Genomic DNA, 14541 nt, shown 5'->3' with positions numbered 1-14541 from the left:
CCCCTTTCTGCACCTTTCCAGGTCCAGAATATTGCTTTTATGCTGAGCGGACATTTCTGTGATCTTACGACGTGGATACAGGCCACGTGAACAACGATAATGACCGTCACGGTGGATCAGATCTTTAACATCGCTGACAACTCCGCGCAAAGTACCACGATCGCTTGACTTCCCATTCGCGACGCCGTGTAATGTCACGTGACATTGTAAGCAGACAGAGGCATTGCTGAATGCATGTCATCAAGGGGACATCGCAGGACCTGTCAGCTAGTGAGTACTCAGCTTAATTTTAACAATTTATACTGTTTATGACTCGCAAACAAATATCACCTGTTGTGCTAGCAAACAAATGTCATCTGCAAAGCTTAAATCTTTGAACCTGTCATCCATTCTCATTGCAATTCTATTTTTCTTCCTTTGACCACTGTTTTCATAACATGATCTGATGCCACCAGAAATAATGTTGGTCAGAGAATGCAGCCCTGCCAAAGTTTACAATGATTAGTTTACTGAGCTTTCCCTCATGTAAAACTTGATATTCAAAGCCTTTGGACATTTTTTGAATAATACTTATCTTTATTTGGATAACATGGGGTATATTCAAGAACTGCTAGTAAAATTGCCATTTCCAGACACAATTTTACATTAGCATGCATTAAATGAAAAAGTGCACCGCAAATAATCAGCTCCTTTATACCAATCAGAGCTCAATTCAAACAAACCAAAGGTTCGATAGGAACCACCAAATAGTTATTTCAGTAAAATATAAGTCGTCATTTATAAATGTTAAAAAAGTACAACAATGAGGCTGCAATTCAAAAATAGCTCACTGTTTCATACTCCCAGACATTTCTCAAGTTGAACAACTACCTTAATGCATTTTAGATTGTTAGTAAAATCGCAATGTGCAGGAAGTGCACACCCATTTTATGGGTACTTATGCAAGTGAAGTACTACACATTTTGCAGATAGTGTAACTGGCAGCATTATGTACAGAACGTGTGCAGTACTAGTACAGTAGAACCTTGGTTTGAGAGCATAATTCGGAAACATGCTTGTAATCCAAAGTACTCTTATATCAAAGCAAATTTCCCCATAAGGATTAATGTAAATTCGTTCCACAATCCAAAAACAGTTATAAAAAGATATTTAATACAAAGGACTGTACTATATAAAATAAAGATGTAAACAGCACTTTCACTATAACTAACAGAATCATTGCTATCTGGTGGTTCTCCCTAACCTTTTATCCAATGACAGTTGCTGTTGCCTACTTTTGAGGATTTCACGGAAATATGACTTTGTACAGTCCCTACACTCAGACTAAGTACAATCCTGCAGTGTCAAAGTGGGTAGTTTTAGTCTCAGTTGTGATGACGTGACGCATGTATATGTTTTTTGCTTGTATATCAGTGCTTTGCTTGTATATCAAGGCGTTGCTTGTATATCAAGTCAAAATGTCACCAACATTTTTGCTTGTATTTCAAAGCGCTCTCAAACCAAGTTACTCTCAATCCAAGGTTTTACTGTAGATTGTAAAACAAAAGAAAAAACAGGGCACCGAGAGCCCAATAGTGCAATATAGTTTTAACAGAGAAAATCTGTCTAGATAGTTCGTGCAGAATTATACTCACAAAAAAGGGTCACCAGCAGGCAACCACTTGAAAGGCAGGTGGGGAGAATTGGTACCCGACCCCACTCGGGTATAAAAGTCGCTCTCTGTAGACAGGAGAAAAAAGGGGGCGTACCCCTCCACCAAGGGCGGATAAGTAATATGTATCAAACGCAGATAGAACAGAGGCGCCAAAAAGAGTAAAAACACTATTATTTAAAAACAGTAAAAAGAGGGAAGGTAAGGTGGACTTACCTCCCTCTAGCAGTGGACAACAAAACTCTGAGGTAGAGTAGAATGCAACATAGATTGTGTTTTACACCATTTGAAATGTATCTTTACTTGGATACCATGTAGTATACCCACCAGTAAAATTGCCATGCACAAGCAATGCACAGCAATTTTACAGATACTTATGCAAGTGACATAGTGCATGTTGTATAAATAGCATAACCTGTGTTATGTACACAACATATAGAATGCTAGCATAATGCGTGATATGTCATTTGTGTAACCTGCATTATAGTTGCAACGCACAAAGATAACAGAGATTGTGCTATTTGTGCAATATACGCTATGTCACTTGCATAAGCTCCGCTAAAATTGCCATGTACTAATTGTGAATGGCAATTCTACTGGCAGCTTGTGAACATAACACTCATATTTTTCTATCCACTATCTGCCATATCTCCTTCTATTTACTGAGTTTAAGGATTTTACATGGTTGATAAACGTAAGATATAGTGTATTCTGTCATTGACTGCTTTGTTTCAGTAATATGGGGGATATATTTATCATATCCACACAGCTGTGATGGTTTGAAAATCCTGCCTGTTCATTCTGTATTTTTGAGTCCTTGATACAATATAGAATGACCTTATTTGACACAGAAAGAAGAGTAATTCCTCTCCAGCTGCTACACTCCACTGTATTTCCTTTTTAGATATTTTATCAAACAAACTTCAGTTCCATTCTGCAGATAACTTCTCTCCATTCCAGATCTTTTTAAAGAGAGGTTTAAAAATGTTGCCTGTGGTTTTATAAATCCCCTTTAGCACATCAGGATTTACTGTATATTGTCTGATCCAGGGGTTCCCCGTCTTAGAGTGGAACAAAACTCTGACATAACATTCAATAAAAATGTATTTTCCTACTTTTCATTACCCAGTTACCATATTTGCTTTTGTGCACAAGTAATGTTGCCTGCTTACAAATTACAAGTTCCCAAAGTACAGTTTATCTGCTCTGAAAGCTGCCATTGCATTGTATTCATATATTTTAGTATATAGATACAGCAGCTATCTAGTGAAAATGTCTCATCTGTCTCTGCTTGTCAGTTCAGTACAGTTCCGTTTGGCTGATTATAACTAATTGTAACAAAAGAGGAATACAAACAAAATATAATGTTATCACCTCTGAGGATGTGGATCACAAGCTGAAGGAGCTTGCCACACAGAACAAAGAGCTGTGTTTAACTGTTTGAATGCTGTTCTGCTACAATTTTTTTTTGTGCTAGTAGGTTTAAGGCTGTAAATAATCTTTTAGAGCAAAGAAGAAATGCTGAGTAATTACAGACCACTTTAAGATGGGCCACCCACCAGCACTCCATTGGTGAGTTTATACATTCCCATATTTTTATCAGATGACTAAACTAAGTACTTATTTACTTGTCTGCAGAAAGGTGAATTTTACATTATACCAAATAATTGCATACATTTAGACAGACGTTTTAGTTTGCTGATTTTAAATTACTTACTTATTTAAATCTTTTCTCTGAATAAGTCGACTCTGTACAATCTGATAAACATCATATCATTGCTAAATGCATAAGCGATAAACACGCACTAAATAGATGGTTGTATAGCTACAACTATTTGATGCAAAAAGTACAGCCATTTTCATTTATTTGAAACAAACTGGGTACTGAAAATTGTTAACATTCCTGAGCAATCAATTTAAATCTTATGTTTTCCTAATCTTATGTGACATTTACTAATGAAGAAATATGGATTGGTACTATGAAAGTGCCACATAACACTAGGCAAATCCATTTTCATCCTACAAACGCTTTAATGTACGTTGACTGTTGACTTTATGACTGACATGCTATCATATTACAAGCACAAGGCATGACTGACAACTCAATCAAGCGTTCAATACTTACACTCTTGAATGAGGGCTTAGGCAAAGGCACGAAGGAAAGGATAACAGTCACTTGCACATATGTGTAGCATATCTGGTGCAGTTTGACTAAAAGTGGCCAATCTGAAATTTAGCCATGGGTGCAAAGGATGCTGGGGGATTGATGTCATGACTCCACTCCCCCATGTTTGCTCTCAGTCCACAACCACTGTGAAAAGAGATGTAATCTGATCGAGGCAGGCAGACGTCTGGGATAAGAATTATAGCATGCTGTGTCAGATTTCTTATCTTTATAATTACTCTGCTCTGTTTCTCACTTCTTCCCCGAGTGCTGTACTAAAACAAGCCTGGCTCTTATAATGTCATCAGTCCAGCCCATAATCTATAAAGAGAGAGCATGTGAGGGATTTCACAGGCATATTTGCATGACGGGAGGGCACAAGGTTGGAGGGGAGGAAAAAATGCTAGAGAGGAGGACACAATGCGGAGGGTGTACTTGCAATGCATCAGCATGAAGAGCAAGATGGAGGTCTGTTCTAGACACTACGATGTATCATATGTAAACTTTGTATGTTCCTATAACTCAGGGGTAGGGAACCTATGGCTTGGGAGTCAGATGTGGCTCTTTTGATGGCTACATCTGGCTCACAGATAGGGATTGATTCACTAAGCTACACTGCTCAAGCAGCACCGCTTAGTGTGACAGCACAAATACAATTTTCAAAGTAGGCATGCTACTCACTTGACAAGCAGCCTATTGGGCCAAAGTGCAGGGAACTCGTCCTACAAAGTGAATCAACCCCCAAGTCAGCTAGCTAATTGTACAAGCTGTTAGTCATTATTTCTCCTGTCTGGCTCTTCGGGAAATTGCTGTTGTTGCTGAAACCCAAGAAAAGCTGAAGACACGTCTGACACTGAAATACATTTTAAAATATGTGGCATTTATGGCTCGCTCAGCCAAAGAGGTTCCTGACGTAACTGTACACAGTGCATAGATTACATATACGTATTGCCATTCAACTTTTTCTTGACCGGAGGAAGTCTTTAAAGAATCTAACATGTGATTATATATAAACCCGTTATGATCGTATCTATGTGAAAAAAACAACACGCTAATCAAACCATTTCTATAAGGAAATAAACAATGAGATTATTCAGGTTATATTGAGCCCATCAGCTTCCTTGCTTTCATACAATATATGATCTGAATAATCTGATTGAAAATACTATTGTTCTCTAAAAATGTAACCTGTGCCTTAACCACAACTATAGAGATTATTATGAGTGAGCAGTCCACTCTTTGCATAATGGATATTTTGGGTAGTAGTTTTTATGGGTCATTCCACATCTCCTGTTTAGTAACCAGAATATCTGAAGAACTATCTACGGTTCATCCGGTTGGATACTGCTATGGTAAGTCCAGTTACCATTTCAAAACAATGAATGTTCTTGGATTACTCTGTTGTGTACATTTCAGAGTTCATTCTAAGTTAAATACCATGACTTTGAGCATACGAGGCAAACCAGCTTAATAAACTGATTATGTGACTGTGTCAAATGCAATGTTTAGTAATTAGAGTAGACACAAGAAAACACAATGGGCTTACTGAATGTAACCTTGTCTAAATGAGTCACCATTGTAATGAGGCATGCTGTGTTTATAATCATGTGCATGTAATCTGTGCACAAACATTTCATGCATTTCTGAAAAGTGACTGCAATTTATAGTCACTTTTAAAGCTGTACAGTTTAAAAGTTTGCATATGCTACACAATATTTTTGGGCAGATTAGATTCTGGATCCAATATATATGATGACTCTAACAAAAAAAATCTATCAAAACTATGGCAATAAAAATAATCAAAATATCTATCAAATCTTGATTAGATATGCCTGTTTTTTTCTTTTTCGAAGGGATGGGATGGGATTGAGAGGGCCATAGGGGGAGGATAAAAGCGGGGAGGAGGTATGGGTGGGAGTGGTATCTAAGCGATGTCTGCATGACTTTGTACTGCATTTGGGTAGGACAATGCATGAAGCTGCAGCAGTGCCATTGATATTCGACATGCAGGCAGAGGGTCTATTCATTGCTAGAAAGGAGGCAAGGGGAAAAAGTCAGGAACAAAGCTTTGTGCCACTGTGCCTCAGCAAAAACAATAAAATTCAACCTGGCAGATTACCTTTTTTTTCAATCAGTCAGACCAGCAGATGCCTGCGTAGAGATCAGATAAGACAACTATGACGTGATGTCCATAATCATGAAATGCAGAGGCTGATTTCATTTTTTTTATTTCTAATGGAAGGCTCCGAACCCCTTTAAGAACCAGAGCCTTGTTTTTTTTCTTTATTCACTTCCTGATCACTGAGATTGGCTTACAGGGATCAGGGGGTCAGGAGCCAATGAAATCAGCTTCAGACAGAGGCACGGAACTCAGCTTTCTTTAGACAGCTATGCCGCATTAGGCTGCCACAAGTACAGCGTAGTTTTAGCTAACCAAAGTAGTTAAAACAAGTACCAGCCATGTGTCTTGTATGTGCGTAACCTCACGATAAAAGTTTGGATATTTAATGGCGGTAGGGATAGTTTATAAACAGTTGTTTTGGGGGGTGGGGTGGGGGGGAGGGAGAATGTGTATAAAACGTTCCTGCAATGCTCTTGTTTTTGTAAGTTCCAAGATCTATTACCGGTAACTCTAATCCTCCATGAAGACTGATATTCCTCAGAAAATTCAGAGTCCATGATTGTGCAGCTCCGTCCATCCCCTGAGCAGTACCAGCCCGCATGGTCCATAAAATAATGATTTGTAAAGAAGGAAAAGAGGAGTAATCTCTCCCCCGTTTGAAAAGCACCTGTATCCTTATGTAGCACAGCACAGACGGGCAACAAACTGGGTCAAGACCTTTTACACTGTATGGTCGCCGGCAACGGCAACAAAAGGGCCTTCCAACTTGCAGAGAGTACGCGCTACATTGAGCTCGCTTAGCTCACTTTATGCACATGTCTAGGTTGTTTGTGTATCATACATTTCTCGCTGACTGGATCAGCATTAGTCAGCCAATAACATACTTTATACAAGCAATGTAAATGATGTTTCTGTAGTACGAGTTACATCATTTCATTTGCATAGCGCGTTACATCATTTTGATAAACACTGGTAAACTATGTGAGCTGTTTTGTGTGTAACAATTAAAGAGGAACTCCAGTGAAAATAATGTAGTAAAAAAAGTGCTTCATTTTTTACCATAATTATGTATAAATGATTTAGTCAGTGTTTGCTCATTGTAAAATCTTTCCTCTCCCCGATTTACATTCTGACATTTATTACATGGTGACATTTTTACTGTGGGCAGGTTATGTAGCTGCTGCTAGCTGTTTTGGCTGTTAGAGACAGCTGTAAACAGCTAATTCCTGTCTGTGAACCTTGTAACATTGTAACAAACTGCCAAAAGTACCGCGGTACTCAGAGCTACTTGTGGGAGGGGTTTCAGCACAAAATCAGTCATACAGCGCCCCCTGATGGTCTGTTTGTGAAAAGCATTATATTTCTCATGTAAAAGGGGGTATCACCTACTGATTGGAATAAAGTTCAATTCTAGGTTGGAGTTTCTCTTTAAGATAGAAAGAGGCTCAAACTCTTTCTGCACTATCCTAAACGAAATATTGTTTTCTGAAATTGAAGTTTAGAAAATTAATATCTGAACCTAGTCACCTATTTAAAATGTAATGGACATCTGTCATACATTTTTAAATACATATAAATGTGCAGAGTAAAATGCGCAATAAACTACTTGTTTCCTATCTCACTGCCACTTACATTAGCTAGTAAAAGTCTGACACATCTGTCAGAATTTGAACCACTCCATTTCTTCATTGGGGATTCACAGTTATTTCCTTAATTACAAAAAGTGCTTACTGAACTGCAGTTGCTCAGTCCAACTTCCAAAAATAATAGCGTGCAAACAAGTAGGGAAGCTGGATGAAATCTCTGTACAGATCCTTGCCAGGGAGTGCTTTTGTAAACAATACGGTTAATAATCTATCCCCTATGAGGAGATGGACTAGTCCAAAATCTGTCAGCTTTTTAATACCTATTGTAAGTGGCAGAAATAAAGGAGAAAAGTAATGTATAGCTCATTTTACTCTGAGAAATGTACATTGTATATAAATGTATTTTAAATGTTACATTTCTTTGTGTTAGTGGTCCTTTAAAGCATCCTTTCTGGGGTTACCTTTATGTGCTGTGCTACCAGCTACAATATGTAAATTCACAAGCTTTCCTTGGAAATAAATGAGGTTTACAATGAGCAGAGGAAGGGAAACAAATGCCAATGAATTACAGCTTCAGTCGTAATAGAATATAAACCTGTGATGTGTTTATAACCCGGATAATTTATTGTAACATTGTGGAGTTATAAATTTGCCTGCACTCCATGTGAGGAGGGATACACAACAGATGGGTCAATCTATGTCCACCTTCATTGCAATTTCTTTTAACAGTCATAAACATAATTGAAAATTGAGCTATATACTCCAAGACCCTGAGACTAAATGTTTGTAATTAAAAGATAAGAATGTGTATTCATTTGCCTTCACTGATGGGCCCCCACTGGTATACCACCTCTGTGCAATGATATATTAGATCGGAGCTAAAATCAGCTAACAAATGTACTATAGTCATTTACAATACCGTTCCTGAATTGATAAAGACACTGAATCATTTAGGCAGCTTAGAATATATATATATATATATATATATATATATATATATATATATATATATATATATATACACTGTATATTGGGCTGGCAAATGTGAGTGCACTCTGCTTCTGCTACACTCTGAAGGAGGTAGTGGGATTACTATTATTTTTTATTTATATAGCCTCAACATCTTCTGTAGCGCTGTAAATAATACAAAACAAATAATGGGGAGTACAGATACATGAAACGTTCAATACTCTGTACAATCAGGACATCCAATATTACAAATGCAGAATTCAGACACACCCACAAAGTCTTTCACTCCTTTCAGTAATATGCACTGTGCTGCTCTAACTTAGGGATGCAAAGGAATCTAGACGAAGATCTAGATCTGACGAAATGCGTAATGACGTCACACAAACGCGGAGCCCCGCCCATCCCTTCGCGAGACGAGCTCCCAGGATACCGAAGACGGCGCTGCTGGCCACAGCGCGAGTGTAACTGACGCCGGGTTGATAAGCGGATTGGCCTCACTGCTGATATGCGATTTTAACCTGCACTATTTGTGAGTATGCAATTGTCTTGTGAATCAGGGCCCGTTTCCACTATAGCGGTGCGGAATCGCCGGAAATCACCGCTGACGAAATCGCATGCGGGTGCGATTCCGCATGCGGTTTTTACCGCGATTCCGCATAGGTTAGGGTATATGGGATTTTAACCATGTCGCTGCCTGTGTAAATTAACATTGATTTCTATGCGGAATCGCACGCGAAATCGCGGAAAAAACGCATGCCAAAAACGCATGCGATTTCCCTATTAAATACATTGCGTGCGATTCACCTGCATTCCACACACAAGCGAATTCTGAGGGCTCTGCCATGCAGAAAAATCCTGCACAGAAAAACGCTCACGAAAACTGACACATGGAAACAGGGCCATCCACTTGTATTGGCTATGCGAATCCGCATGCGTTGTCCGCATGCGGATTCGCATAGCCAATGCAAGTGGATGGCCCTGTTTCCATTTCCGATAGTGGAAACGGGCCCTAAAGCAACGTTTTTAAAGGAATACTGGTGGGGTCGCTGCCGCTGATGTCACCAGGAGCATACTGCGCAGTCACAGACCATACTGGGCCTGTGCAGTACGCTCCTGGTGACATCAGAGGCAGCGAGGACACGGCAACACAGGCGCAGTGGTTTTCAGACTTTAAGTTATGAAATTCCAGAAGTGACTTGGAGGCGGGGCCGGAGCATCGGTAAGTGGTTGCAGGATGTCAGCACAGGATGTCTGCGGGGACCATTAGAAGCCCCGGGTAAGTTCAACTCATTTTCCCCTGACCCCCTACAGTATTCCTTTAAGATAATGCACTATGGAGCGCTCCTTTTCTATCACTCAAAATACCTATTACTATAATCTTCAGTATCTATCCCAACGAGATGCCTCTCACTGTATATAGACATTTTACATTTGCCCCTATGGTCTAACAGTACATTTGCTAGTTGTATAATAGGTAAAGAAGCAGCTGCATCATACATACCTGAGCGATTAATGAACAACCACCCCCCCCCCCCCCAAAAAAAAAAAAACTGCATAAAAATGGGACCAGTCTAGAAGGATAACTGAAAGATGTGTGGATCCCAGCCAGGGCATTATCTGCACAGAGTTTGTATGTTCTCCCCGTGTCTGCGTGGGTTTCCTCTGGGCACTCTGACTTCCTCCCACATCCCAAAAGCATGCAGATAAGTAAATTGACTTCCCCCTAAAATTGGCAATCGACTATGATACATACACTACACTATAAATACATAGACATATGACTATGGTAGGTATTAAATTGTGAGCCGTTTTGAGGGACAGTTAAATTACAAGACAATATACTGTGTACAGCGCTGCGGAAGATGTTGGCACTATATAAATACTAATAACAAAAAAGCTGTTGGGTTGCTTGATAATTTAATGTCTGTAGAATGGCAGCTGACAACACATTTTGCAGCCATTTGGGGACAAAGGTGAATAAGTAGGCTGAAACTAATTAACTTCGGTCCAACCCTGGAGGTTATTTTGCTGTTGTAAGTAGAAAGCAGCACAGATAAGAGAGTGATACCTGAAGTTGCTTGCTACATGTGCAGTATCCTAATGGCCATTCCATTGTTCCATTTACTAGCCTATTGCTGAATCACGTAAATGAATGTCACTGTTATTCATCATAACACTTTGCTGCTATTGCGCCTTATAAGACTATGGGCTTGATTCACAAAGCGGTGCAAAGTGTTTGCACGCCTGTGAAAAGCCCTTTATCACGCCTAAACTCAGTTTAGGAGTGATAAGAAGAAACTCGCGCGATCTCCCGCGCGCAAAGTTTTGCGCGCGTAGCGCACCGCGCTGCGCGCGCAGTGTGCCATGCTTCGCGAGCAGCGTCCATTGAGCCCTATGGGACTTTGCGCGCGCAGCGCGGTGCGCTACGCGCGCAAAACTTTGCGCGCAGGAGCTTCGCGCGAAGAGCAGCACAAATCGGTGATAACTCAGCTTTGCACCGCTTATCACGCCTAAAGTCTTTTAGGCGTGATAACTGAGTTATCACTGCTTTGTGAATCAAGCCCTATATATGTATTTGTATGCCAATAGCTTCGGTGTCTTAAAGTGGACCTGAACTAAGAACTCCTCTCTGCTCTAAAAGATACACAACAGCATAATAACCTTTAAACAAAAAACATTTATTTGTTACAGCTGATACAAATCTTACAATAAATCTGCACTGTTTCTACTTCCTACTTCATGGAAGCAAACATGTTGTTTACAGCCTGTACTGTCAAATGGGCTTATCTGCCATAGACAGTCATGTGACACAGGGGGGATCAAATAACAACTAGTGATTAGACACAAATGAAGGGGAATTACACAGGAACCCTTTGCAGGTGTTTTGGATTCATTAGGTCAGATGAGTCTGACACTTTGAGGACCGGTGCACACCAAGGTTTTTTTTTGGCGTTTTTGCAGCTGCTTGCGGCTGCAGATACTCTTGGTCAATGTATCTCAATGGGGTGGTTCACACCAGACTGGGAGGCGTTTTGCAGAAACGCATACTCCCGGGGTGAGGCATTTTTTGGATTGCGGAGGCGTTTCTGCCTCCAATGCAAAGTATAGGAAAAACGCAAACCGCTCTGAAAAACGGCAGTTCAGAGCGGTTTTGCAGGCGTTTTTGTTACAGAAGCTGTTCAGTAACAGCTTTACTGTAACAATATATGAAATCTACTACACCAAAAACGCTTTACAAAACCGCAAAATGCTAGGTGAAATGCTACAGAAAAATAAGAAAAAGAGTTTCAAAATCTGCTAGCATTTTGCGGATCTGCTAGCGGGTTTTGGTGTGCACCAGGCCTGAGCCTAGAATATTGAACATTTTCACAATATTCTAAAGGTCTGAGATTTTCATTTTGGGGTTCTCATAAGCTGTAAGCCATAATCATAAAAATTATAACAAATAACGGCTTGAGATATCTCGCTTTGCATGTAAAGAGTCTTTTCCATATTTTAATTTCACCTTTTAAGTTGAATTTCTGAAATAAATGAACTTTTGCACGATGTTCTAATTTTTCAAGTATCAACTGCACATACCTGCGTATATACAGCAACTGTAAAGGTATACATTTAGTCTCAACATAGCAGGGCAATCTCTGGGCATTCTGGTGCCCCAGGCAAGGAAACATATGTTTCTCCACTCCCAGTTTTCTGAATAGGAAGATTGTAGCCTACATCAAATAGTTTTGTGGACACCGATAACTAAGATGGCTCAAACCGCAGATTTTAGGTTTGTGAACCTCGAGCACGAACTTCCGCAAAAGTTTACGAACATGCAAACTTTTCAAACCGCAATAGACTTCAATGGGCAGACAAACTGTCAAAACTTCAAATATTAATTCTGGCCACAAAAGTGATGGAAAAGATGTTTCAATGGGTCTAACACCTGGAGGGGGGCATGGCAGAGTGGGATACATGCCAAAAGTCACGGAGAAAATTACGGATTTGACACACAGCAGCGTTTTAAGGGCAAAAATCACATTGCATGCTAAATTGGAGGCATACAGTGCTTTAAAACATCTTGGTGTGTATACATCAATCAGGGAGTGTAATTAGAGTACTGCTTCACACTGACAGACCAAACTCACTGTGTAACGCACCGCAAACAGCTGTTGTGTTGTGACGGCCGTGCTGGACTGGTGCGCACCATGGCGAGAGAGCAGGCGATGGCGGTTTTCAAGCCCATATGGTCGCCAGGCTGAGGTAGCTCAATGATAGAACAACAGTGACTGTCCAGCTGATCGAATTTGGTCTGTCCACAATGAAGCAACGACTTCATTATCTTGGGTGTGCCCCCCAACACACTTATATAGCTGGCAGTCATTGCTTCATTGTGATACGCAAGCCCCTTCACTGCGGCAAGGTAACGATCACAAAGGGGAATTGACACATGTACATGCCTTTTGTTTTGTTGTTGCAGCTGCAGTGCAGCCAGAAAAATTAGGCAGCCATGTACACGCACCAGAAAAAATTATTATTGTTTCTGTTAGTGGCCGCTGCTAGCAGCGGCCTTAAAAATTCAGGAATCCACCTGGAGTCCGGAACCCTGTTGGTGGAGGTGGAGAAGGCAGTCAAGAGGCCTGCAGGCAGAGATGCTGTGTGGGGACCGACTTGGTGGGGCAGGCAGTCACACCGCGTGCAGGCAGAGATGCTGTGTGTGGGGACTGACTTAGTCTTCGGACAGGCCTGACCGTGCTTTGCAGACTAGGCATCCGTGGTCAGATGGACCCTTGACCCAACGCTGTGTGCCAGAGATGACACCACTTGCCTTTCAACATCATGGTACAGTTTGGGTATCGCCTTTTTTGAGAAGTTATTGTGGCCTGGTATCTTCCAAGTGTGTGGCTTTGATTTTGTGTGCTGCTTTTCCTCAGGTGGTCAACCCATTGCAGTTTGTGCTTTGTCATCATGTGCCTTCGTAAGGAAGTTGTCCCTACGCGGGTCTTGGTCTTTCCAAGGCTCAGTTTTCGGTGGCAGAGAGTACAGATGGCATTGCTCTCATCTGAGGCAGACACACAAAAAAATTTCCACACCGCTAAGCCGGCACTTTGATGGCTGCCGACTGAGTGTTAAATGGGGTGCCAGAATCAGAGCAGGAGGAGGAAGATATGTCACGGTTCCGTGCGGAAGCTGAGGTGTTCTGTGTTAAATAGTCAACTACCTCCTGACAATCTTGGGGGTTGATGGTACGTGCCTTCTGAACACTGCACTTTGGTCCAGGGCCACACGAAATCACGACAGCACGACCTCAAACAGACCCACCGGGTGGCCTTCCTCTGGCTTTGCCTGTTTTGTCCATATTGGGGGGGATGAAGTGAAAGGTATGCACTGACTTGACTAATACAATGTGCAGTCACACAGGTGCAGTGAAAGGTATGCAGTGACTGGTATATAAAACTGTGTGTTGTCACACAGGTGCAGTGAAAAGTATGCACGGACTGGTATCAATACAATGTGCAGCTGTCACACACACAGGTGCAGTGAACAGGTATGCAGTGACTGGTATATAAAACTGCAGGTGCAGTGAACAGGTATGCAGTGACTGGTATCAATACAATGTGCAGCTGTTACACACACAGAAGCAGTGAACAGGTATGCACGGACTGGTATTACAAATGTGCAGCTGTCACACACACAGGTACAGTGAACAGGTATGCAGTGACTGGTTTATAAAACTGCGTGCTGTCACACAGGTGCAGTGAACAGGTATGCACAGATTGGTTTACAAATGTGCAGCTGTCCCACACACAGGTGCAGTGAAAAGGTAGGCACTGAATGTGCTGGGCTGGCACAGTATAGCAATTAGCAAGGGCCAGCTGCGACAGACAGGGCTGTATATGCAAGTGTGAGTGGGCCACACAAAAAAAAAAAAAAACATTACAAGAACATTAACTCTCAAAATAAGAACTGTTTTGGGGTGCTTTTTAGCAACAAATATCAGCAAGGAGCAAGCTAACAGACCTAACTATCGCTTTCCCTATCTCTCCAATGTCTCTCCCTTCTCTCA

General features: G+C 41.0%; 1 protein-coding gene and 1 long non-coding RNA gene across 2 annotated transcripts in view; one reads left to right on the top strand and one right to left on the bottom strand.

The window, feature by feature from the left end:
* The window catches only part of HPGD (15-hydroxyprostaglandin dehydrogenase), an 84757-nt gene that overhangs the window by 22989 nt on the left and 47227 nt on the right, over positions 1-14541 (bottom strand). The gene's annotated exons all lie outside the window — the stretch shown is intronic.
* The window catches only part of LOC137546543 (uncharacterized), a 29278-nt gene that overhangs the window by 13496 nt on the left and 1241 nt on the right, over positions 1-14541 (top strand). The window contains exon 3 of the long non-coding RNA XR_011026280.1: positions 3158-3223. This is a non-coding gene — a long non-coding RNA (uncharacterized lncRNA). The remainder of the gene's footprint in view (positions 1-3157; positions 3224-14541) is intronic.

Source organism: Hyperolius riggenbachi, chromosome 1 (genome assembly GCF_040937935.1).
Source record: "Hyperolius riggenbachi isolate aHypRig1 chromosome 1, aHypRig1.pri, whole genome shotgun sequence".
In the NCBI taxonomy this organism is placed as follows: domain Eukaryota; kingdom Metazoa; phylum Chordata; class Amphibia; order Anura; family Hyperoliidae; genus Hyperolius; species Hyperolius riggenbachi.
This window is presented reverse-complemented; position numbering and strand designations above follow the sequence as displayed.